The sequence below is a fragment of the Pelodiscus sinensis genome, chromosome 7 (assembly GCF_049634645.1).
Source record: "Pelodiscus sinensis isolate JC-2024 chromosome 7, ASM4963464v1, whole genome shotgun sequence".
In the NCBI taxonomy this organism is placed as follows: Eukaryota; Metazoa; Chordata; order Testudines; family Trionychidae; genus Pelodiscus; species Pelodiscus sinensis.
The window spans coordinates 51,623,073-51,650,151 of NC_134717.1; the positions used below are offsets into that span (position 1 = coordinate 51,623,073).

At 42.9% G+C, this 27,079-nt stretch overlaps 1 long non-coding RNA gene across 1 annotated transcript; it reads left to right on the plus strand.

Annotated features, from left to right (window-relative positions):
- The first annotated feature begins 4,490 nt into the window (after positions 1–4,490).
- On the plus strand, positions 4,491–25,751 carry LOC142830204 (uncharacterized). Its single transcript, XR_012905243.1, has 3 exons — positions 4,491–4,591; positions 5,283–5,442; positions 23,521–25,751. It is a non-coding gene; the product is annotated as an uncharacterized LOC142830204 (long non-coding RNA).
- Positions 25,752–27,079: the final 1,328 nt, after the last annotated feature.

Genomic DNA, 27,079 nt, shown 5'->3' on the forward strand with positions numbered 1-27,079 from the left:
TTGAGTGTTCCAACTCTCTCTGATTGCTAACAAATTATTTCAGTTCAGCAGGAGTCAAGTTAGCTTTGTTCACTATGTTAACCTAAATGAATGTACATTTTAAAAAAGCCACACACTTCATTTTACTCGTCATCAGCAACTTAAAGTTTCAAGAATTTGACTTATGTACTATATACAATATGTATCCATAGTTCTTTAGTATATCTTTAACATGAATTTGGAATATTTTTAACATATCCATCTTCATTTACGGTATAGTAGTTTTCCTTCTTGGACACTAAAATTGACATAATGAAGTAATTTTTGCGCGCGCGAGAGAGAGAGAGAGAGAGAGAGAATGGAACAGATTTTCAACTTATTAAAAAAGTTTCAATTAAAAAGATAATCCCTTAGTAGATTCCCCTACTAGATATGATTTGATATTTTAAGAGCCAAGTTTTTCTTTTTTTAGATTTAGTAATGGATGCACTCAGCAGCTTCATTCTGCTTCCAAATATTAATGTCTTTTAATTGCCTCTATCACTATTGGTCTTGAACAGTTTTTGTCTCAGTTTGACTTCAGTATGTCTGAAGTGTGACTTTTTGGAGACACGACTCAGCACAGATCTTAAGATTTATGAAAAATTTCCAGAAGTTGCCAAAGTTCACACATCTAAATGTCACCTAAAGCATTAATTAAAAAAATTTTCCAGAAGGGTCAGAGAAACAGTATTATATAATGGCATCTATCCCTGCACATTGGAAGTACTCTGATTTCAGTCTCTACTGTTGGAATCCTGGTTCTACAAATAATCTCCATTGCTACAATAGTGGGAATAAAAAATACAATGGTAATCATCCTTAAAGCTTGACCACATGAACTGAACAAGTTTTCCCTTGGCAGTGCAACTGAATACATTGTGGGCTCGTCTACACTGGCCCCTTTTCCGGAAGGGGCATGTAAATTTCAGCAGTCGTCGTAGGGAAATCCGCGGGGGATTTAAATATCCCCCGCGGCATTTAAATAAAAATGTCCGCCGCTTTTTTCCGGCTTTTAAAAAAGCCGGAAAAGAGCGTCTAGACTGGCCCCGATCCTCCGGAAAAAGTGCCCTTTTCTGGAGGCTCTTATTCTTACTTCGAAGTAAGAATAAGAGCCTCCGGAAAAGGGCACTTTTTCCGGAGGATCGGGGCCAGTCTAGACGCTCTTTTCCGGCTTTTTTAAAAGCCGGAAAAAAGCGGCGGACATTTTTATTTAAATGCCGCGGGGGATATTTAAATCCCCCGCGGATTTCCCTACGACGACTGCTGAAATTTACATGCCCCTTCCGGAAAAGGGGCCAGTGTAGACGTAGCCTGTGGGTGTTCTATACCATTCTCTAATGTGTTGAGTACTGCCCCATTCAGGATACAGGACTAAAACTATGTCTAAACTACATCCCTCTTTTGAACAAGGGATGTAAATTAGGCAGATCGAAAGTACAAATGAAGCTGGGATTTAAATATTCCACACTTCATTTGCATAATCATGTCATAGCGTTCTTTTGAAAAAGCAGGCCAGTCCCCTCTCACCTCCCCCCCCCCCCCTCCATGTCTCCCGTGCATCCTCCTCCCCTGGCAGGCCTTCCCCATCTCCTCCACCCCCCCTCACCAGGCCACATCCGGTGCCTCCCTTCCCCCACACCTCCTCTTGGCACCCCCGTCAGACCAACCTCATGTTTGGATAAAGATTACACTGTTAATGAATGAGGAGTATTTTAGAAATGACGACTGATGTGGGGGAAAGAATAATTTCTTGTGATCATACCACATAAGCTGCTAGTTTCGAAATGTCTCCACTTCAGCTCAGCTGGACAACGTATAACCTTTTAGGATTACTTTATGCTGCACCTAAAAGCATTTCAGCCCTCAAGTTCAGGCAACCTATATGTCAGGCAGAAAAAATAAAATAAACCTACACAACTGTTCAAATTTGTGTTTCCCTGGGGGAAGCAAACAGTTTGATGCAATTTGTCAAAAGCTGGAATAGAATTGCGCTTTGATGGACAATTTACGTTAAATGGCTGCAGTTATTGCAGAACAAAGGACCAGAACGAAGGATAAAAACCATTTCCAATCGGTTTTACTCAGATGGATTTAATTCTATAAGATTAACTAAAACTTTAGTCTTTTATATTTCCCCACTGTCTAAAAGCAAACAAAGAAATAGTCAAAAAACTTCTCGGTACTTGCTGGGCTATTTTTTCCCCCTATTATTGACATGTAAAATGGTACCACTCTGCTACACCTGAGGCTTGGCTAATGCACAAGAGACTGGAGGTTCTTCAAGTGTTGGAGGGAGGGGGGAAATTACCTTTGTAATTAGGACATTTAAATGTTATTGCTCAAGGGCTGAAAATAAAACTAGGTACTTTTTCTTCCCATGCCAGTGTGAACACAAAAATTAACATCACTTCCCTTTCCACAATGACAAAAATAAAAGTGATGTGTTGTATATATGGACCCATCCCAGCGCCTACTGAACTCAACAGAAGTCCCTCTGCTCTGGCTCTGTATCATATTTTAGGGCACTGTTATATGCAGGGGCAGATTTACAATTAAACATACCATGCCCTGGCACAGACCCTCCACCACCACCACTGACACAGGACCCCCAGGGCTGGGAAGTCCAACACCGGGTCCAGCACAGCCACTCTGTGGGGGGTGCAGTCCCTTTGCAGAGAGGGCTGGGCGGGGCAGGAGAGCAGGGAGGCCCACCTGCAGGCTGCAGCCTCAGGAGAAACAGCAGAAGGCAGTGCGTAGCACCAACATGGGCCGGAAGGATCAGAAGAGCACAGGGCAGCCGCACAGCCTTCCGGAGAAAAGCAGTGCTCTGAAGTGGGAAAGCGCCACTGCTTTCTGGCTGCAGACTGTGCACTACTCAGTGCTCCTCTGAAGCCTTCCAACCCCTGTTCATGCTGCCTCTTGGTGAGTGGTGGCTGCCCATGGGAGAAGTGGGTGGCTGGTCGCAATTGCCTGCTGCAGGGGTGAGTGCGGCCAAGGGATGGAGAGCCCACAAGCTGCACAGCCAGCAGGAAAAAGCCACCCTTTTAAGTGGGAGTGCACCACCTCTCTCCAGCAGCTGGCTGTGTGGCTGTGCTGCCCCCTCCTCCTGAGTTCTCCAGCCCCTGTAATGTTGCTCTGCTGTTGGCTGCCACCTGGTGAGTGACTGATGCCCGCGGGCGAGGGAGAGAGCGGCCGGGGGATGGAGAACCTGGGGAAGGGGAGGGTGATCAGGTGGCTGATGGAACTGTACCCCCCTCACCTTTATATAGATAAGCTGAATAAGTTTCTTTAAAGGAAGTTTCATTTTTCCATTCATGCGTCATCAACACATTTTATTTTTGCACATTTTTCACGTTAGCTTAATGCAAATACAAGCTTTCATCTAGACCAGAAGTTCTCAAACTGTGCTCCGAGAACTCCATTCAGGGGGACTGAAGAAAGCTTATTTGGGGTTTTATTTATTTTATATCACTCTTAGCCGAAGCACTTTACAACAGTTAGCACATGGTACTAACAATATCTGAAAAGATCATTAAGTGGTTCGCCGAGACTCTCAACAATTTTCAAGTGGTCTGTGAAAAAAAGTTAGACTACAAAACAACCAAGGTACCTCACATTATTTTCATTTACTTCTTATTACTTATAATATATGAGGAGGATGAAGAAAACAATGAAAAATGGGAGGGGCAGGAACAGTGAATGGTCTTTTTCTTGTCTGGGTTCCCAGGGAGGCCTCAGAAATGAAGCTGAGCACAGAGCCCCATTAACTGTAAATCTGCCACTGATTGTATGCTGGGAGCAACGAACACATTCAGTACCAGAGAGACCAGAACTGTGCAAATGGACTCCAGCATGCCTCTCCACCCTCAGGCATGTGGCCTTGAGGAAAACATCAGGGAATAGGTAACCAGAGGCTCAAGACACCAGGAGCCACTGCAGGTATGTCTATTTCAGAGAGCTCTGAACATTCTGCAAACTTCCTACAGTTTTGACTAGACTTTCTCTGCCCATGTTGACAGATGCTGGAGCAGTCAACTTCTCCCTAACATTCCCTCAGTGTCACACTACACCTGTCCCTCTCCTCTTACCTCTTTCCATTTAGCTTATCCCCCCAAAATCCCTTCCATTAATATTTCCCATCACATTGTTCACTCTGCAATGAGTATGTTGTACCCTTTCCACCAGTGTCTTTCAGATCTATTTAGATCATAAGATTTTTGCAGCAGGGTCTGCCTGCTATTCACAGTTCCCTCTAAGCCACATGACCACACAGCAATTTTATGAGCCTTATTCAAAGGTTCAAAACTTCCTGGACAGGCAAGAAGCTCAGATGACCAGCAGGGAGTGGGGCATCTGTGAACAGATTCTAAATGCTGCCAGGTGCTGAACTGAAGAAAAGCAGACAAGATAAGGAGGGAATAAACAGCTGGGGGGAGAGGAGGAGTGAGTCATTAATTAATTGGCTTGAGGGAAAGTCAGAGAAGATGGGGAGTTTGGAAAGTTCCATCACCTGAGGAGAGACACAGACCAAGAGGCAGAAACACAGCAGTCCTGGGCTGGGCAGGGGGAGGTAAGTGGCTGACTGCATGGGATAGGTGGGGGAAAGGGTGCTAGCATATGTGCAGTAAGGTGGAGGCAGAGGATAGTTTGTTTGGAGGTGTGCTGACTTGCTGCAGTCTTCTCTATTAGGTTTGGTTGGAGGGGAGGAAACAGACTGCATGGGGGGGAAGGATGCGTGCTAGGAGGATATTTGCATGTTTGCATTTCAAACAAAATTACATAGGTGTTAATGGCTTAAGAAAAGAAAGAAAAAGATTCCTTTAACAGAATTTTTTTTGGAGTGTAGCAGATATCTAAAACTTGGAACTTAATTTTTTAAATCCTGTGTTACTAATAAATACATGGTAAATGACATTGCATTACAGCCAGATCTTTGCTATGTGGTAGAGTTCTGACTCTTACTGTGACGGACCCGGCAGGTCCGCACTAGCCGCGGGAGGGAGGCGCAGCCCCCCCTCCCCCAGGGAAGCAGCGGCCGCAGGAGGCGGCGGCACCGAACCCGATCGGCAGGGACTCAGGCGCCGGGCAGCGCGGGCGAACGCGCATTGTGGGAAGCGGGGGCGGGGCCAAGCCGCAGAGCAGTGGCCAGCCAGGGCACCATGGCTCACCCAGGAGGGCGGAGTCCCGCGGGGGCTGCCAGGGAGGCACGGTCAGGAAGGCACTGGGGGGGCGGGGCTAAAGCCCCTGACGTCACTCCCCAGGGACTTCAAAAGCGGCAGCCAGATGCTTAGAGAAGGGGAAGCCCGACGGAGTCCACCCTGGCATCCAGGGGTACCCAGCCGCCGGGCCCCCGCACCAACAGGAAGGACAGCGTCGGCAGCTGGAGGGCCGTGTTGGGACAGACCCGACACCTCCAACGGGGTGAGTGACCGGGGACACGCTCGGCCGGGGGAGTGGAAGCAGCCTGGGGCGGGGCCGTTCTGGCGCCCGTGGGCAGACGAGTTTAGGGCACTGGCCCCGTCTGCCGTGGAGGACTGCCCTTAGGCACTGCACTCCACTTAGGGCCCCGGGCTGTGACCCAGAGGAGAGGGTGGGCCCGGGTCCCCCACTCCCCTTGCACCCAACCCCGAAGCAAACCCCCTCCCTGAAACCACAAAACCCACGCGTCGGGGGTACTGCAAGGCCAGAGCCATAGCCCAGCTCCGCGGACGCACGCTCGGCAAGGGCGAGACCAGGGGGCAGAGACCCCAGGGCCCGTGTTTGGGCCAGACTCTTCCCTGCCACCCAGAAAGGGGCGGGCCATAGTAGTGGGTCCGCCAAGCCCCCCTCCCCCGCCTAAGGCGGGAGGGTGATCGCACCCCGCTTGTACACCACGTACGGACCCGGATAGGGACTATTAGGACTGACTTGAGGTGGAGGGTTCTCGGAGCCCTCCCCTCCCCCCACGGCTGGGGCCGGAGGGGAGCGGTGCTCGCACCCGGGACCCCGCCACACTTGCGAATCAGAAGTAATAAGTACTAGGTGTGATGCTAGTTTTGTAGGATGAAATCTTATTTGAAAGCTCTTTGAAACATGCATCTGTCTAAAAACCCTGAAGTCATGTGTTAATTTGTTCTAGGGCTTCTACTCTTCCTCAAGTGGAAGAAGGTTAATTCCCTACTTTTGTAGTTACTAAGAGTACCTCACAGCAACTCAACACAGGTGTCTTGTTTTAATATATTTTCTTCCACACAAATGGATTGCTTAAAATGTGTGTGTGCACTCATGTATATGTGTGCGTGTGGTGCACATCCATACACTACCTCAATACCGGTCTTGCATATAAGAAATTTCAACCTGCGCAAAAGAAAATTCATCCCACCCAAAGATAGAAAACATTAGAGGAAACACTGCTACTATTCTGTGTTTTTATCATGTCTACCACAATGGGATCCAGTTCTTGGTTGGGCCTTAGGCAGCAGTACAGGATGAACCTCTGTAGTCTGGCACGCACTCATCCAGCAACATCCGAGGTTCAGCATGATTTTAATTAGCCAGATGTCTACTTATGGGTGTGGACAAGTTTCCCACAGTCCCATAAAGTTTGTTTACAGCCAGGAGTCCCAGCTCTCATTTACCCCTGAATGTCTTCAGACAGCCCAACAAGCAGTGGAAGCGTTGGTAATGCTGCTAGACATTATTGACCTCCAATGCTTCAGCAAATTCTCTGGTTCAGTGCCAGTCAGGACATGAGGATACCAGACTAGAGAGGTTCAAACTGTAGAAATGTGTTGTCCAGGGCTCAGGGCTTAAAATTAAACACCCACATCTACACAGAGGAACTTTACTTAAAAAAAAAAGTGCCCAGCGGTGTTAAGCAACTACAATTCCCATTGGAAGATGTAGGTGCACAGCAACTTTCAAAATCAGATATTTACACAAGAATTGATCATACAGTTCTGAAAACAATGCCATCTTTTTAGGCATGTAGAATACAGAATTTTGTAACCAACTTTAGGCACTTGCGTTTGAAAGTTTAGGCCTTACTACTTCCATGCTGCTTCCATACGCAGCACAGAAAAATTAAAACAAACATAAAAATTGGCAGACTCTTTAATGATTCCACTTCCAACCTATTTATAATATTCACCACTTCCATTTGCAGTGAGCCATCATATACCAGAGTGTTTTTACAGCATTTTATGGTCTCTCTTCAAATTTTCTTGCACTTCGGCTTGTATTGGATGTTTGTAAACTTACCTCATGTAGAATATACAGCTATACATTCGCACCCTCTGCTGAAGGTTTGACAGTCTAGATCTAGAACCGTTCCTCATCTTTCACAAGTTTATTTCTAGATATTCCTGAGGCATGGTCCAGAGCAAAGCCCTGCAGATGCTCCTGTTCAGTACTCCTGACACTCTAAGCAGCCAGAAAGGCTGCCTGATGGAACACCCTGATGACTGGCTGAGGATGTCAGCAGACCAATTCTTAAGCTCAGAAGCAGCAGCTGGCTGGCTGCTGAACTCATGTGCACAAGGACACTCTCTTGCTCTGCTCCTTCATAGTTCCAGCTCAGATCTTGCCCTGCACCAAACCTTTCCCCTCTTCCCCCTGCTTATCCCAGCCTTACTCCTGGTAACTCAGTTCTGACCCTCTGCCCAGATTCCTGACTCCAGCTCTGCATTTAGATCCTTGGCTTTGACCATTTGAACTCCAACCAAGAGGTCCAACTCCCACTCTGACAACTAGGCAGGCTGACTTTGATTCAGTCTCCTAACAGGTGCAGACCAATAGGTTGCATTAGATGGAGGTGAGGGGGAACATGTGTGCAATACTAACCTTACAATTTTTGTTCTCTAAGCATCACTTTTTCTGCCAGTCTTTCAGGGTTTGTCTCCCTCGTGAAGCTAGTTTATGAAGCTGTGTTTGTGGGTTGTCTTTTTTTTTGGGGGGGGGGTGCTATTCTTTAAGTTCAATAGCTACAGTGGAACCTTCCTCAGACACATTTTCCTACCTCATACACCCTATAATTCACAGATAATAGGTTACAGGATTTACCCAAATTTCTGCCAATGGTAGGAATAAATCTAGAGTCCCGCTGTAAGCATTATATTGCATTTTTAATATTCATGTTGGTACTGCAACTAAAGAAGGTCATCACTATTTTAAGCTTTTGACAATTCAAATCTATGAAGAAGTGCATATAGTATTTTTTCATCTGATCCTCTCAAATACAGAATGAGCTAGCTCAGTCACTGCCTTTATTTATTAACTTTTCTTTGAAAATACAGTATAATACCTTTTTCAAACACATACAATCACGCTTGATGAGGTATATTACAAAAACACAATAGGCCAGATCCTCAGATAATATAAATGGAGTTCAGTAGTCTGAGGCTCTGGGAGATTTATGGCCAGTAGAGCTATGTCAAATTTATATCAGCTGATATAGCCCTTTTCCCCTTGTTTTATGTATGCATTTAATCTTCAGAGTATAAAAACATTTCTATGTACAAAAATATTTAAATATGAAGTGTCAGGATATATCAAATCCTAAAACTGTCCTTCAAAGTCCAATTTTGGTCAGAGTGAGTGCAGTCATAAGACTGTTGCCAGGCTATTAGGTTTCCTTTCCCGGAGCGGCCCTAGATGAGCTGCCAGCAACTGGCGCCCTAGGCGAAACGTGCGATCGGTGCACGATCGGCGCCCGCACCTTCAAACCCCTCAACGGCCGTTTAATTTGGCACCTTAGTTTGTACCTATGGATAGGAAGCCACTGCTTATAGCAAAAACAGGGAGGTGTGTATCCTCAGATATTTTTCTAGGTCAAAATCAACATTTAAAAAACAACAACATTGTTTTAAAACTGTCATCCAACAGTTCAAATGCTTTATGGCTGACAAGGAAAGAATGTTTGGTAAGGATCAGACATTTTGCAAATCTGTCTCCAAAAGCTTTGAATTCTGGGATATTATCAGATTGAATGATTTTTATAAAGTCAGGGTTGATTCATTTTATTATAGACACTGAAGGAAAACTTGCATATTGTCGTATTGCAGTTAAGAACCTGGATAAAATCATGACTCTTAGCAGATGGTATATTCTGGCTTGGAATGTAGAAAAAGTCATAGCAGTAAGGGCTTGATAACAGAATAAACACATTTATATGGTAGCCCCCAGTTAATAGCACTTTCTTCTGTTTCCCCATTTCATTCCTGGCAGGAAATCTGTGATCTGTAAATCCAAATAGAATACCATTTCATCATGGGGAAGAACTTGACAATGGTATAATTTTTTTCTGCAGATAAAGTTGATAGATTAGCTGTTCACTATTACAAAGATGGTTTATTCTCAACAGGTTAGCCATACATTTTGCCTTAACCTCATTCCACAGACGTATGCTACAATATATGATTGTATTTAAGATCATACTGAAGAGAGAAAATGTATAGTTAATTAAGTGTTTATGTCCAGGAATGTGCTATTTGTCTGTACGTTAAAATGCAGTTTCTGAGTCTATCATGCCTTATATACTGTAATTGCTAGTGAGACACAGTAATATATTTCTAGAGGTGCCAAAGCTCACTCCAGCACAGGGAGCAGTTTAGGGAGATGGTTCTACCTCCCTGTTTAGAAGGGTGATACCCAGCTCTATTATCAGAGAATTACCGACAGCATATCCTAAGGTAGTGTCTTCGGTGTGAAATAAACAGTTCTGGAATTTAAACTTGAAATAAAATCCTAGTGAAAACCAGTCATTTTGCAGTTTTCAACAAGTTAGAAAGTCTAAGGAAACCCAAGACTCCCTCCTGGTCCTATGGGAACTATAGATTGCTTGGTCTTCATTATGATTTTAATTGGAGTTAGTTGACTAGTTAAGAGCACAACTTTTTCACAGTGAAAATAGGACATTGTATGCTGGCAAGAAGAAACAGGATTTGGGGCCCTTAAATCATAACCAGGCAAGAGAAGCAAGCCCTTCATCCCTAAAGCTAGCTGAACTGGTTCATTTACAGTCATTGATCTAAAGTCAATCCCCCATTTAAAAAACAAAATAAAGCATGTTCAATTTTTAATTTTCTTAACTTTTCTAAATTTCCCAATTTCACTTAGGACCAAAAGCACTAAACTCTGAAGATGGTGAACATCATAGTATTTCTGGAAGAGTTGAAATGAAGCTATATTACAGATCACATGAAAGAGCAATACCCAATGAGGTTGTTGGCTCAAGCTAAGGTGGGATATGGATATCTTGAGATGAACTTCACATAAGTACCCTAACTTTGAGGCACTCATGCAAACCAAAATAGGGAGCTTTAATATTTTTGGAGAAAACTCATGATGTATGAATCTTCAAAAAGACCCATAAAATGCAAAATTTTTCAAAGATGATATTTAATATTTCAACTTGAGGAAAGCAAAATGAGAAATAAGAGCCATGACACACAAACTACTACTGGGGCTAAGAAATTATTATTTGATGACACATGGTTCTTATGGGATAAAAAACATTAAAGAACATGGATTTACTATATTTCATAAATACACATTTCATCAACTACAGGATTTTGACCTTGGTCGCTGAACTCACATTTGTCCTGAAATATGTCATGGGTAGTCTTTACTCATAAAGCTTGCATTTCATTTACAAAAGTATTGAAACTTTACATCAGAATATTTCAGGTCTCTGAAAATGAAGTGTAAAATGGAATAGGTATCATCTAAATCCAAGTTGTATCTTATGTATTAAATAAAATACATATACATTATAAATACTATTCTAAAGGTCTTAGGAATCAAATACTGTATGAAAAAAATATATACAAAACTTTCCAGGCAGAGTTCTTGTACTGAAAGAAAACATTAATTCAGTTTTACAATGCCCCCTTAATTAAAGTTTATGATGTACTTTCGAAAACAAACAATTGCAGCAATTCATCCTCAGATCCGAAATTTCTGAATCATGTTTGCTGATATGGGTTAAATTAAACACTCATTGATTTACTCTTTCCTTTAAGAAGATTCTGAGGAACCAGTTTCCCAACAAATACATTGAGATAGGGGAAGGGGAGCGTTTTGAGGGGCAGTAAAAAAAAAAACCCCCACAACCTTTCTGGAAGGAAAAAAATTGCTCTAAAGGCCTTTAACAGAAAGATTGGGGTCACAACCTTTAATATGTAGCAGATATATCTAGGATCAATTAAGATGTTGTACAGAGTAAAAATACATGTGATCAATATTTCCAACAGATAACTTTTTATACCTATCTAACATATAACATGGCAACTATAATAAAGCTATACAATGAAGGCTAAAAGCTAACGCCCAACATAAATTTTATAATAAAAGGACCATGTGCCATACTTTATACACATTATTACTTTCTATTTTACCACAGATTGTTACTATAAATTAGTACAGCAAGAGATGAGAATCGTATTTAATCCTCCGATCATATCATCTTGAATAGGGCAATAGGATTTTTTTTCTATAGAACAAAATTCTGGAGGATGTCATTATCTGGGACACAGATCATGTGTTACATGGAGATAGTTGGCCCTTTCAGGAATGACTACTGAATATCGATTGCAAGAATTAGGGTTCTGAAGATAGTTTCTGCTTTTTAATAGGAATTACATAATGTATCACAAATAGAAGTAAAATCTACCTAGATATAGTTTGAAAATCTGTTGGGTTTTTATATTTTTATTCATTTAGATATCTTGTTTTATAAATTACTATTTCCAAAACAGACTGTATACATCTATGTGTTTACTACCAACAATTTCTTCTTTCTCTGTGATAGAAATGTAGCCATGTTAGTCTGGGGTAGTTGAAGCAAAATGCAGGACAATGTAGCACTTTAAAGACTAACAAGACTAATAAACCATCTTGTTAGTCTTTAAAGTGCTACATTGTCCTGCATTTCTTTCTCTGTAGCATTCAATGTCATCTGGTAGGACTTACGTAGACCTTGCTCATTTTAATCCTTGTCTTTAGTATGACCACTAACATGAGTAAGGTCTGTAGCTTAAGGTTCAATATTCTTGCTTATGTTAGGCTATTTAAAAGGAGGGAATGCCTAACTGCCAATTGGGAACACAAGTTCTGCTCTATTGGTATTGCTGTCTGGCTCTGATATCCAGCTTCAGTGCCATTTAAGTAAACCTGATCAGAGCAAGTCTAATTAAGGCTGTAGTGAAAGCAACTGTGAGAGCTGCCTATTCCAGAGCTACAAACGTTGCTAATGCCAGTGCCATGATTGGCAAAAGTGGAAAATTTGTTTAAAATGTCCATCTATACAAGATTTTATTCCAGATCCATTGTCCAATTCTCCCCCTTACACTATCCAAAATGCAATGAAAACCAGTGCCAAAAAGAGTCTCAATTTAGGTGCCTAAATATAAAGAACCTGATTTTCAGAGCTGCAGTTGTCTATGACCTCTGAAAGTCTGGTCACACACTTGCTTAAATGTTTTGGATCACTAAAGTTACTTAGAAAACTTGGGCCTGAAGTACACTATTAAAGTTATTTGGAAACTCAGCTGGATAATCTTTCACAATAGGATCCCATGCTGACATATAATATCTGTTGTCAGTGAGCTGGCCACCTTCAGGAGCCAGGCTCAAATGTTAGTTGTAAATAAAATGTTTTAAACTCATTTCCAAGTTTATTCCCGTGGAGAAATACTTTGTCAGTTGTGACCTTTCCTACCATTGAGACAAGCAGAATAGACACCATCTTCTTTCACCACCGTTTAAGCAATCTTTTTAGTAAGTTAAAATTCCAAAGGGAAAGGCCCCAACAAAGCTACATTTCTTTTACTTATAAGTAAAATGAGTTGATTGACTATATAATACAATGATAATCTGATTTGCATTTAATTTAAGTCTCTGTTTCAATGATCTGTTGGATCATGCGCTGAACTTTAAGCACAGTAGGAAGTCAGTCTAGACTAGTGTAATTAATATAGCTCCAAAATTCTGTGGAGCTACACAATCCATTCTGGCTGAAATATCTGACCTATTCTTGGTCTTCAATCCAGTTGACATGTTTTAACAAAAATGACAAGTCCTGTGCCTCCTTAAAGACTAACAAATTTATTTGGGCATAAGCTTTTGTGGGTTGAAACCCACTTCACCTAATGCATGAAATGAAAACTTCAATTTGTATATGTAAAAATAATCCACCACACATACAAGAAAAGATGGATGTGTTGCATAACTATGTAGAGGATCAGTGCTAATGAAGCCAAACCAATCAGCACATACTTGAGTGCTTTTGCAGAATTTGAGCCGAAAAATATTAATCTGGGCCAGACCTCAGGTAGCTTAAATTGCCATAGCTTCATTGAAATCTAAAGCTGTACTAATTTCTAGCTAGCTATACTAGTTGTGGACCTTGCCTTTAATGTAAATAGGATATTACCGTGCAGATACTGTAATAGATGAAATCATATTGTGTTGTTCAGAAGATGAACAAGGGAAGTTTAGTGATGACCTATGATTGGTTTTAGATTCAGGAGTGACAACAAAGAATCTGCAGGCGCAGCAAAGGAGAAAAAAAGATAATATAGTGGTAGTAATAAAAGAGGAAAGATGTACAGTAAAAAACGAAATAAATAGAGGTTCACCCTCCCACATACACAAGCTTTCAAGAAATGGATATCAGCAAGGGTGATTCAGTGGATGAGTTTATATGACAAGACAATAAATGAGGTAGCTATAGAACCAAGCAAAAATATATCAGGAAAAGCAGGAGACTCAATGGTTAGTGCATCATCTTTGCCCTTTCACGCCCACTGACGAATAGGGCAGTAACAATGGTTAGTGCATCTATTGTCAAAAGTGGCAAGCAAGCAGACAGTGTTTCTTTTTTCAGAGGTAAACATTACTACTGGGTGCATTGCCAAGCTAGTCAAGAGAATGGGAGCAAGTATGGTGCATATATATTTGGGCATGTTGGAACAAAGGGTACGTATACACTACAGCGCTATTTCAAATTAACTTAATTGGAAATAGTTATTTCAAATTAAGCTAATTTGAAATAACTCATCTAGATACAAAATCTAATTTGAAATAGCACTTGGCTATTTTGAAATAATGCATCCACACTGATTGGATGCTGGATCGCATTTAAGGGCAGCTGAAACGTGTTCCAGCAGGCATCAGATCAGTAGTTGCTTTGTGTGGCTGCTGTCTGAGGCGATCTGAGGCTCGTGCTTAAAGGGACCCCCCCTGGATAGCCGGTTCTCAGCTTTCCCGCTTGCTTGCAGGGCTCTTGGCTGTGGACCTACCTTCCCTGTAACCACCGCTGCTGCCGCTGGTGCTCCTCCTGGTTGCAGATGCACCTGCTGGCCTGTGTGCAGGTGGATGTTCCAGGCGGGGTGGTGCATCCTGCACTCGCAGGGGCTGCGGCTCTGGTGAAACAAGAGAAGTGGTCAGTTCTCCCTGGGGACACAGTGGGTGAAACCCAGACCCCCCCATAAGGCGAGGATGGCAGGTCTTCGCACCATCACGCCCTGCTATCCCCGGGAGTGTGAGCTGGCCCAGGACTGCATGCCAGCCCCTGTGCTGCCTATAGTGTGATGTGGAGGGGAGAGGGAAGGGATATGTGCCCTGCCTCTGTGTAGAAGGGGCGTCTGGAGGGAAGGCAGTGTGCAGTGTCTCCCCCCGGGGTCAGGAGCCTGTCATGTGCCTTCATGCCTAGATGCATGTGGGGAACAGGGCATCTGCATGGCACCCAACTGGGGCCACAAGTCCCGGCTGGCATGGCAGATGCACAGGTTGCCGCAATTCCTATGCGCACGGTCCCTGGGCTCTCCCTCCCGCTAGCCCCTCACCCCCGCCTTGCATAAGGGGACTGTGATGGCACTCACATGTGGAGGCCTCCCCGGCCTTGGATGAGGCTGCTGATGGGCTCTCCGGTATGGCTTGGGTGTCCTGGGTGCAGGGCAGGCTCCTGGCTGCCATCCTCCTCCTCCTCCTCTTCCCCTGTGTCAGGGGCAGGGCCCTCTGCCCCAGGGTCAATGACAACCAGAGGGGCACGGACCGTCTGACCTCCCAGGATGCGGTCCAATGCCTCATAATGCGGGTAGGCCTCTGGATCAGTCCCTGGTTGGGAGGCCCTGGCATAGGCCTGCCACAACTCTTATTTTACTCCGCACCTGCTCCTGGCTGCGCATGTCGCCTCTGGTGGCCAGGCTGGCAGCCATACAGCTGTATATGGCTGCATTCCTGCACCTAGTGCAGAGATCGTGGGCATTGGAGGCCTCCCCCAATCCTCAATAAGGTCCACGATCTCTGCATTAGACCAGGCGGGCACCCGCCTTTTGCGGCCCCTGGGAGCCGCCAGCCTGGTCCTGGGGAGCTGTGGAGGACTGGGTGGCAGCAGGTTGCTGGCTCATCCTATGCCAGGTGCACCGACTGCTGGCTGTATGCTGGCAGGCTTGCAACTGGCACAGGCACTGTGGCCAGAGTCTGCCCCTTTAAGGGCTCCGGGGCTGAGGGGGAGAAGACGAGTTTTCCTGGTTGTGCCCAGAGTGGTCACCAGGGCTCCCTGGGAAGGCCTAGAGGCTCCCTATTTCGAATTAAGTGTCTACACAGCACTTAATTCGAAATAGCTATTTCGAATTTGGCATTACTCTTCGTAGAATGAGGTTTACCAAGTTCGAAATAAGCACTCTGCTATTTTGATTTAAATTCAAAATAGCGGTTTGCATGTGTAGATGCTATTTAAGTTAATTCAAAATAACGGCTGTTATTTCGAATTAACTTTGTAGTGTAGACATACCCAAACAGCAATGGAAAATATTCAAAGATTTAGAGTTTAGGCATTTCAACTGGACAAAAAGACAGAACTTACACTATTTTCTGTTATGGTACCACTTGCTGATAAAATTGCTGACTTCAACAGCAGACTGTGTTAGGTCATTTATAACCAGCGAGAACTGGATTTTCAGACAACCAGGATTATTTTTTTGTTTTGTTTTTGTTTTGTTTTACTTTAAGGGTGCCTTCTGGTTCAAATGAGGGCTTTTTTTTGGTTGTGTATACTCGCATGTGAATTTAAGAGCCCATATTCAGAAGCTGGGAAATGGCTAAAGTAGATAAATGCTTAGAAAACAGCCCAGGATACTGGACTGTTGATTGGTAAGCATTTTTTCAACAAAAACAAGATATGAGAGTTAGTAAAAAAGCCAACTGGAAAAAGCATAGATTACAGATTTGAGAAGATGTGGCATGTTTTACTGTAATACCCTTTTCTGCCTCTGGAGCATTAAGCACAAGTCCAGGCTTTTGCAGAAGCATGGACTAAGTACCCACAATTAAGATTATTTGCAGTATAATGGGATCAATCCTATGAGGAGATAGTTTGCTGTATGGAAAAGTTATCTTCAACCTATTATGGCTGGATAGGATTGATTATCTAGTAGAAAGAGATGATCCAACAGCAGCTGTTATCCCTGGATCAGTTTCCAACTTGGAACTGTAGAAACATCAAATATGACCTGGCCATGGTTTTCTGATGAAGACATCTTAACAAGGAATTTCACATCAAAAATACTATTCAAATCAAGCCTTTCTATAACCCCCAAAAAGGAGACAAGCCAAAGACCCAAAGAAGTCAACTATAGGTTAAACTCTCTTAACTGGGATGCTCTGATCCAGCAACATCCATAGTCCAGCACGGATATTGCAGGACCAGAGAGTCCCAGTGGAGGGCCAGCAGCAGGGATCCCCATGGGGCTGGCAGAGCAGTGGGCTACCCACAGCAAGCTGAAGGCAGCGCTGCCCAGCATAGCAGGGCTGGGAGGTGTGGCAGTTTGGTGGGGCAGGGAGCCGTGGTGCATGATACACAGCTCCCCAGTAGGTCCCAGAGCCATGGCAGTGGTGGCTGCTCAGCAGGAAAGCAGGCTAGCAGGAGGTGGTGAGCCAGCCGGGGTGCCAGTGGCTGGGCAAGGGTGGGCGGTGGCAGGGGTGCAGAAATGAACTCCCCTGGTCTGGCAAAATCCCACTTCCAGGATGCAGTGTAGTCTACTGTGCCAGCGCAGGCAGGAAGCAGGGCAGGCTCACTGGTGTGGAGCCACCAGCGAAAAGCCTGTGCTCCCAACAATCTTCTCTCCCATCCTGACCTCCTCCCCTCCAATCCAAAAACCCCTCCTGCACCCTAAACACCTCATTCTCAGTCCCATCCCATAGCCTGCACCCCCTGTAACCTACCCCCAGACTTCATGCCAGAATTCCTGCCCACATACTGAGCCCTCTGCCTCACCACCCCCACCCCCAGCCTGGATCACAAACCCCTCAGCTCTGATCACATCCCAGAGCTCACATCCCCAGGCAAAGCCTTCACACAAACACCACCCCAACCCCTCATCTCTGCAGCCCCACCCTGGAGCCTCATCTCTGCACCCCCAACCCCACATCTCTGCAGCCCCACCCTGGAGTCAAAAGATATAATTATGCTGGATCATAGACATCTATTTTTTTCAACTGGGTCGTCAGAAAAAAGTTTGAAATCCCTGAACTTGTAAATAAAATGAGGATGGATTAATGTGATTGTAAAACAACATCTAGACTCGCATACACAAGGCAGAAAATATGCATTTACAGTGATGACCAAGGGTCAAAGCCCAAGTCAATTGGATTTGTTGGCTTCAATGCACTTTGGATCAGGCCTTAGGAGAGTAATGTAAGAGCTACATAAAAGTTATTGGGGGAAAAAAATCAGTTCAATATAGGACTGCAGTGAAGAGACAAACTGGAGAAATGATCTGAGGTAAATAGGATGAATTAAATAAGGACAAATGCAAGGTACTCCACTTAAGAGCAATGAGTTTCACACATACAAAATGCAAGGCAACTGTCTAGGAAGGAGTACTTCAGATCTCGAGGTCATAGTGGACCACTAGCTAAACATAAATCGACATTGTGACACTTTTTTTTTTTTTGGCGCAACAAAGCACTCATTCCCAGCTGCCTCCTACAGTAGTGTAGCTGGCTGGCCTCCTGCTTTATTAACAGCTGACTTTATTCATTGTGGCCACCTGGAGAGGCAAGCCAAGTATGGTGCAGGTTCACATAAGCCTTCAACCCTTTTCAAGGACCAGCTTACCAAGTGATGGATACACACAGTGGTAAAACATATTGATGGGATTCAGAGCAACAGAAAGGGGATGTACCTCTTTCATTCAACTGCCTTTTTCTAACCATTAAATGCTTATATCGTAATGCTACAAGAAGGGTCGGATACTGTCAAGGCAGTTCAGTTTAACAAGGACAAATCTAAATATATTGCAGTTTTGTTTAAGTGATGGTCCTTATAGATGTAGTTTTGGTCATTCCATGATTGTGAAGAAAAGGCACTGCAAGTTAAGAGAGTCAAGTGACCACGGGAAGAAGTGCCTGCATTGATTAGGAGCATGGTACAAGCAATCCTTTTATTCTCACAATAACCCTTATGTCTGCTGCTTATTCTGGCAAGGAAAAGAGGAAAAGATGCAACTGGAAATGCAACATACCCTAAAGCCTAGTGATTGCATATTTCATGACCAGAAAACACAATGGAGTAGATAAAGAGGGAGAGTTGTCTAACTAGATGACATAACAGGAAAAGGAAAAGATACACACTATTTGTCAGCATTTGTCATTAGCAGACTGATGACACTGTAGTAAGACTTTACATTCTACTTCTGCATTCGCAGTCTAAAAGCAAGAGGTTTACCTTTGAGTGTAACATAATGCTATCAACACTCAAACCACAGTAACTGTTGCCATTCATTTGGCTTGATTTTCAAGCACGTCTCCCAGTGTGCAATCCTTGCTGGATTTGCTCTAGTTCTGGAGCTTGTCTAAAGCAAATTCAGTGGAGTGCCATCATTAATGCTGTTTTAATGAAATATTAAATCTGCCGTGGCAGAAAGTATATGGAGTGAACCCATTTAGCTGCAACCTAAGCAAAAGCTGAGTAAACACATAAATAATTAGAACATCATTTCTCCTCTCACTTTTCCTGGGAGACAACTGAGCTAAATCAAAGAAATATATCTGAAATGTAGACAGATTAGATTAAATGTGAAATATGTTTTCTATACAATACAGGTGAACTGCTGGTTGTTCTATTTATATTTTCATGTTTTCTGACTGCTATAGAAAATTATTTCCTCTAAAGTTGCTAGCAAGATCTGAATGTTGCTGAAAAGCATTCATTCTACTGAATGTTGCTTAAAAGCATTCATTCTACAGTTCCCATTCATATGGTCACAAACCAATAAATTTTTGAGTCACTCATTATGACAAAATTACAATGTGACAATTTCATATTGGTACACCTCAGGAAATTCATGGTCAATACCACATTTAATAGATTTCAGCTCTTTTTCTGTTCATGAGTGGCCTATGAACAGATTGCTGTTCTGAGATTTATTTGTTATTCATATTTCTGTGAATAAGTCTCAGTCTATTTAGCTCAGGAACAGTTTGTGGGAGTATTCACATTGCTAATTGTTTTGGTTTGACACATAGGTCATGTATGTGTGTCTGATTCCTGACTGAATGGGCATAACTGTTAGTAACAGGTTTCTGATCCAAATAAATTTATTATTATGAACTGAAAAATCATTTCCATTAACTATTTTCTGGCAGTATTTGCTCAGCTCTATATACAAAATACTGGCACTAAGGGAGTATAATGAAGTTAAATTGGGGTAACTTACATGAATTACAGATAGAATAAGAGGCAAAATATATGAACTGGTGGTTTGTTTTTATTTACATTTCCTACTACAGCCCTTTTGGACCACTGTGGTGAAAGTTACAACAACTTAGACTCTTGAGACCCACGTATACTTCCCTACTGATTGTTAATGGACACCATTTTATACAGTGACAAAATCTGGACCCGTAATTGATCTACCAGCTGAACCAACACTGGAAGTTGGAGTGAAGACAAGGTTGAGGGCAAAATATTCAGAAGCACTTAAGGTCCAAGCTTTTAAAGGCCTTGCAATGCCTAACTGATTTAGAAGTGATTCAGAGCATTGCAAAAATCTAAAATACCATTCACTGTCATTGGGATTTCGGTTCTATTTGGGAGTTTAGGCATTGCTCCACTCAGTATTACAGTGCCTAAATACCTTTGAAATCTGGGTCTTTGGAATCAGACTTCTAAATCACTATTTTCAAAAGTGACTTCAAGCCTAAGTCTCACCTGGGACTTGCATACACTACCCCTCGGTTGGGGCTACAGAGTTGTGAATAGCAGTGTGCTGCAATTCCCATGTGGTCACCATGGGTGTAAACCAAAAGGCTGTTATAGTACGTCTATACTTCATTAAAACACTCTTGGTTGGTCCATCAGCTGACTCAGACTCACAGGGCTAGAGGTCCTCTAAAATTGCAGTGTTGGCTTTTGAGCTCAGGCTGAAGACTGGGACCTCATAAGAGGCTCCAACCCAATCCAAGTTATCTACATAGCGCCACAGCCTAATCCAAGTCATCTGACCCAGGCCAACCACAGACATTTTATTGCTTGGCAGTGTAGACATAGCTTTAGTGTACTCCTCCTCAAACAAAATATTAAGGCAAACTAAGAACCTTTTCATTTTCACATGAAGCAGTCACACACAGGTGTTATGACACAGCATTTTGGTGAGCACTGCTATTCAGACCCCTATAGACCCAACTGCAGAGTAATGTGGACATAGCCTTAGGCTCATATGTGCCTAAATCACTTTTGAAATAGCCTCAGGGATTTTTACGTTCAGGCTAGACAATTCTAGTCTACTGCAGCATACAATAAAACCCTGAATTGAATCTATTTACTCACAGGTCATCTTTGTAACGAAAAGCACTAAATATACAAACAGGCTAATCCTGATGTAGTCATGCTAATAAAGGCAATTCAAATTCAATGACACTACTCACATGCTTAAAAGTTACGCGCTTGCTTAAATACTTTGTAGAATCAATGCCTACATAAGCTAATTAAAACCAAAGAAATAAAGATAGCGACTTTTGCAATATACAATTTGTATTTATTATGACAAATCAGTCATCTGTAGTAACCCATCATACTACATCCAATATGTTACATCCCATTCTAGTCATGTAGTACTGTACTTAATAAGCCAGGCCTAAGATCTTTTAATTCATTAAGTTCTGCTGGCTACCATACTATGCTGCTTAGTGATTTAATTATGTTACAATAAATGGTTTCAAATTAATCCTTATAAAAGGTCCTTAATAAAATAAACAGACTTTATTTTGCCCTTTTTGCTTGCTCCCAGAAACTTCCCTCAAGGCCTTCTATATTTTTCCCTTATTAAGCAGCAATCTGCAAGTCATTGAGCCTAGGAATTTTTTGCACTGTTTCTCTCTCCCCCTTTTTAAAGAGGTGTATGGAGATTATTGGACTGGTAATAAGCAAGATTCAGTAGATTTCTCTCAGGCTGAGTGACATCATCATAGGGTTTCTAGAAGTGTCATAAAAAGCCCCGCCCGGGGGTCTTTCTGGCAGATGCAATAGCTGTGCTGTAGCCTGCCATCTCACTACCTCGTCTTCTGGAGTCCTCAGTTACTGCACACTCACTTTCCAGGTAGAAATATCTTGTGCTGGATTAATTGGTTACAAAAAAGCCCACAACCATAATCCAGAATTCCACAGCACAGTCTAGAGTACACTCAATCTGTCATGTCCCAGCAGCCCAGTAACATACCAAGAATAGCTCCAGCATCTCTTGTTGCCCCTCCTGTCTCCAGAGCAGTTCTGACATCTCACCACACCTAACTCCAGTCCCTCTAGTTGGGAAGCTTTTCTGCCCTGTGTCCTTCTACGATATGCTTGTAGGGCTCATCCTGCGCCTCCACTATTACCCAGCATTCAGCTGTGTCTGGTCTTCTGGCTTCAGCTTTCCAGCTCAGAGAGATCATGGGTGTCTCCTGCTACTGCTTTCAGCTTTCAATCCTCTCCATCCATGGCTTTCTGGAGACAGGTGACATTTGTAAGTGACACCCCCACGACTGCCTTCTACTTTCACCATCCCGATTTGCTGCTACTTCTCAGTAGGGAATTCTCACTCCTCCCTCTTTGCGGGCATCCTTTCCCTGAAGCTCTCAACTCAGTGATGCTCTTCTTCAGAGCTCAGTCACTCATTCTAGGATTCTGGCCAACCCCTTATCTTTGGGCGGTTTCTTACTCATAACCCTTAGGAGTAATCATACCCTCCTTTCTACACCATACTAATGCACATCAAAAAGACCAGAACAGGATTGCTGGGCCAGACTTCATTTCAGGAACCAGCTACCCTGCTACAACAGACAGGTTTTTTTAATTAGTTTTACTAGGTTTCCTCATCATTCACACTTGTCAAAGTGAAGTAGCATTTGAGTTGACAGAGCTGATCTGTGTAATGATGGAACTCGCATATGGAAGGACAGACATCTGGAATCAATCACATCCGTGCTGCTTAACAACTGCATTTACATTGTAGTTTCAAGCAGCTTTCCACATACCAAGTATACTAGATTCCAGCTGAATATGCCACCATGGTCCACCATATAAGAACACAGTCACTTCATTTGGTTTGAGAATGACCAGTGTTTAAAAACCGGAGAACAAGCAAGAAAACTCACTGAGCTATATAAACGTATGAGACAATGAAATACGTTTACAAGTCTTGAGCTGAAGCTCGCCAAAGTCAATAACAAGACTCACTGATATCAAATCTGTAAGAAGGAAACTCCATTTAAAGCTTATTGCAAGGTCCCTGCTGTAAGACAGGATACTGGACTAGAAGGACCATTGGTCTGACCGAGAAGGGCCTTCCTTATATTCTTAAGAATCTAAAGATGAGTGTCTTATGTCACAATCTCTTCCAGTACCACTCCCTGAATGGACACCAGGCTGCCATGAATTTACACACACACATTTTAGTTTAATTAAGAGAGTGTTACAGATCTATGGAAATCAAACTCCTGAATGTAATCCCCCTCATTACCCCTAGAAGTTCTGAACATAAGAATGGCCATACTGGGTGTTGATGGCCCAAGTGTCCCCATGGAGGTGGACAACACCTCTGTGGGGGTTTGTTCTGGCCCCACTTTAGTGCTGGCAGTGGCCTACCCTGGACAATGGGGCCTGCTGCCAGCGTCCAGGCAGGCTGCTACCTACGGGGCACTCGAGTCCTTCGGCAAGACCCCGCTCCTTTACCCGAAGCACTCAGTCCTTAAGTTGCAGGGTGCTGGGTCCTCTACCAATAGTATCCCCGATCCAGGGCTGGCCAGGCAGCAGGTTTTAGTCCCCACGGTCCCCTCTATGACCCCCTCTATGACCCCGAGCGAGTTCCTGGGTGGCAATGGGTGGGGTAGGGGGACCCAGGCCCACTCCGTCTATAGGGTCACAGCCCAGGGCCCTCAGGGCAGCAGCTCTACTGGTCCAGCAGGAATAGTCCTGTACTGTCAATCATCCCTGAAACCTCTCATTCTCCTGCCCTGAACCACTTCTTACCCCACTAGATGCTGTACCTACTTCTCCACACCACGGCATCACCCTCAGGTCTTACCGACACCCGGCATCTTCTCTCGTCAAGGAGCTGCAGTCCTGCTGGCATGCTGCACTCAACTTCGGGGGCTTTCAAGCTGCCATCCCAGCCCCACGCGAGCGAGCCTCCTTGCTCAAGGGTGGGGATGGGCCCTGCCTGATGCTCGTCCGAGCCATCCCTCTTCAGCGTTCCGCTCCGCCGCTTTGCTCGCTCCACACCCACCAGTTCCCGTGGCAGGCCATGCCCCGAATCGGGACTCCAGCCGGATCTTTCCCCACCCCTTCTCTGGGCGGCCACTTCACCCCTGGCCCAAGCCCACTGGGTAGCCCTGGGGCTTCCCCGAGTCCCCACTGTCCTGAGGGGTATCCTCCACCGCCTTCAGCCTCTGCCAGCCGTCTGCCACTCCCAGGCTCTGCTGAATGTTAAAATGCAACATTGCATTCACAATACCAAATTGTCATATTGTCAATTGACTGAGCATTAGGGATTGAATTAACAACTGAGATCTTGAAGGTCTCTGCAAGTCTTAACTTTAACCCCATTGGAGGTAACTGACAACATACAATTTAAGCAAATACGGGCTCAGAGCCATTGTGTTAAAGTGAATTTTAGCCTTGCTTTTATGGATTTTAATGTAGACTATTGACATTACTTGAAAAGAATTGTTTTAGCACATGTGCAAGTGTCATGAGTGATATTAAAGTTCTTCCATTATAAACCTCTAATTTGAGGTGAACATGCCTGAATACTATTCCAGACATGGTTGCACCACCTATAGTTAAGGTCACAGACTTTCCCTCCAGCCCAGGGGTAGGGGTTGCTCAAGTCCTGGTCTATTCCAGGCCATACCCTCAATGCTACCTTTTCTGCTAAGTCCCATCCCTTCCTGCCCTGAATACATTCCCCCCACCCCACCCCAAAGCCATTTCTGCTCCTTTCCCTACCTCTGGGAGCTTCCTAAACACAACAAATCAGCTGTTCTCAGTACTCCAAAAGTTCTAGGAGGGAGGAGGAGGACGAGGAGGATGACGACTTTGTCAGCTGGCATGCAAGAGGTGTAGGGGAGAAGGTTGGCACCAGTGGGTGCTCTGGTGGATTTTTCTCGGTGGATGTTCCAGTTCTGGCGCACCCACAGAATCAATGCCTATGGTTAAGGTTGCCCAATGTTTCCCATTCTAGGGCCTTATTTTCAATTGTTCAAAACTTTACCAGACAATTAGACCTGAAGTTTTCTATGCCAGGTCTCTGCCTTAAGATATTTTGAATAAGCTTCTGGAAAAATGGTTCAGTCGTTTCAAAGGATCAGATCAAAGGAAAAACACATGGTTTGCCTATGTTAAAAAAATAGGTGACTAAATAAAAAAGTAGAGCCACAATTTGCTTTTAACAATTACCCTATATTAGATAATCATTGCTTCCTTTTACAACCATTTCATCTAACAGATATAACAATGTAATAGCATAAAACATTATCCAACTCAAACCACATAATTAGTCAACATTTAAATAATTACAGGACAGAACGTTTTACTAGATACTTAAAAGTTTCACAATTATTTGACAGTATATAATTAAGTAAGTAGACTGCAATACTGTCGTGTTGTGAAAATTCATTAGAGGAGTACATGTGAAAGACTATTATATTTTATCTTTGCCAAATGTCCTCCTATTCATCTTTACAAGTATAGACTTCTTTTTAATATGGCACCTAGACAATAATTTTCTAGGAAATTATCTTGTGCCATGAGAAACTAAAACAAAGATACTGGAAATCCCAATGCATACGTTTCATATTACCTGAATAGATATATTATGAAAAACAGGAAGAAATTAAAAGTGTGGCTAGAGAAAAAAAAAATCAAAATTTAAGGACCAAGACACCCAAGACAAGAAATCTGAGTCCAAAAAAACCTCTGGAACACAGCATAATATCCATTTCAAAGGATGGCTGTGATTACACAAACCATAGACTGCTCTCAGGGGAGTGTGCTGGAACACATAGGGATCTAGCCAAAGATTGCTAGAGACTAGTTCTTCAGCTTAAGTTATTCATATTCATGTGTTTAGTCCTGGAAGTCCTTGAGTCCTTGAGTTAGTCATATTCATGTGTTTAGTCCTGGAAGTCCTTGAGTCCTTGAGTTAGTCATATTCATGTGTTTAGTCCTGGAAGTCCTTGATTACCCTGGTATGAACCAAACTGGAAGCCATCATCTTGCTTTTCCGTCTTTTTGATTGACTATGTAAAAACAGATACTTGATTTAGAAGATGTCAGTAAAAGTTGGCTAGACAGTAAGCTGCTCTTTGGCAGATGTTATACTGTACCACCTAGCCAACAAATACAAGATATGTAAAAAAGCACATGCTAGTAAAGTACCTGAAGTTCTAAAGTATTTTGCTTTCTGCAATAGTTTGGCATCATATTATAAATATTCAGATATTTTTATTGAAGATTAGTTTTATTCTTTTTAATTTCAAGTTTGTTTTGCAGCACTTGTAAGAGACATTTATGGATCCGTCTGTCATTTAGAAACCATACACTCATTGATCTGGGAACTGACTACTAAATATAGCTTTGAGAGAGGAGTTTATTCTAATGAATGGATATTCTATTATATAAACATTTTCAAGCCTTGACTTTTTCTACAAACTAAGCTTTCATTATATCTAATATTAAGTTATTCCTAACTTTAGGAAATGTTCCTTCATTATAGAAGTTTTAAGATGCTGATTAGAATCTCAATGTTCTCCAACATGAGCAGAAAGTATGTATGTATTTTAAAAAGTTAAAATTGAACTATCCAGCAGTTCACTTTCTGCAGCTGATACATAGAATGATATTTAACATGACAAAAATGGACTTTCAAGTATAAGACTTTGAAGCCACATGACTAGGGTATTTCTAAACAACGAAGAGCCTGATCCTAACAGCCTACTATTGAAAACTGTATGTTACTGTACAAGTTAGAAGCATAAGATGAACAAATTTACCAATGAATGCCAAGGACACAGACAGAGTAAGATAATAAATCCAATACCGCATAATGTGTAAATTAATAGGTAAGACATTTCCTGCCTTATCACAGAGACCTGGAATAGTTGAGGAAAACCAACATGCCATGTACAATATAGAATAGTGTTTCTCGACCTTTTTTTATAAAGCGCCCCTTTTAAAAAAAATAAAATTATATGTATCCCCAGTGCCTACAGTTTTCAGACAACCAAAAATTGTTTCTACCATTGCAACACATTTGTTTAAACAACAGGATCATAGCTGGGCAGGTGATGAAATTTTTGGGCGTAAAAGGTCCAAAAATAAAGCACTGTAAAACTTAAAACAAAAATTCAGTTTTCTCCAAATTTCAGTTATGTTGATGTACTCCCCTTCCTCTCCCCCTGACTTTTCTCAAGTACTCCTAAGACTACTCGTACCACTGGCAGAGAAACACTGATATAGAACATTTTCAAGTGAGTTTTTAAGCATTACCAATACATAAAAATCAGATTACAAATGTACTAAAGAATTACAAAAGTG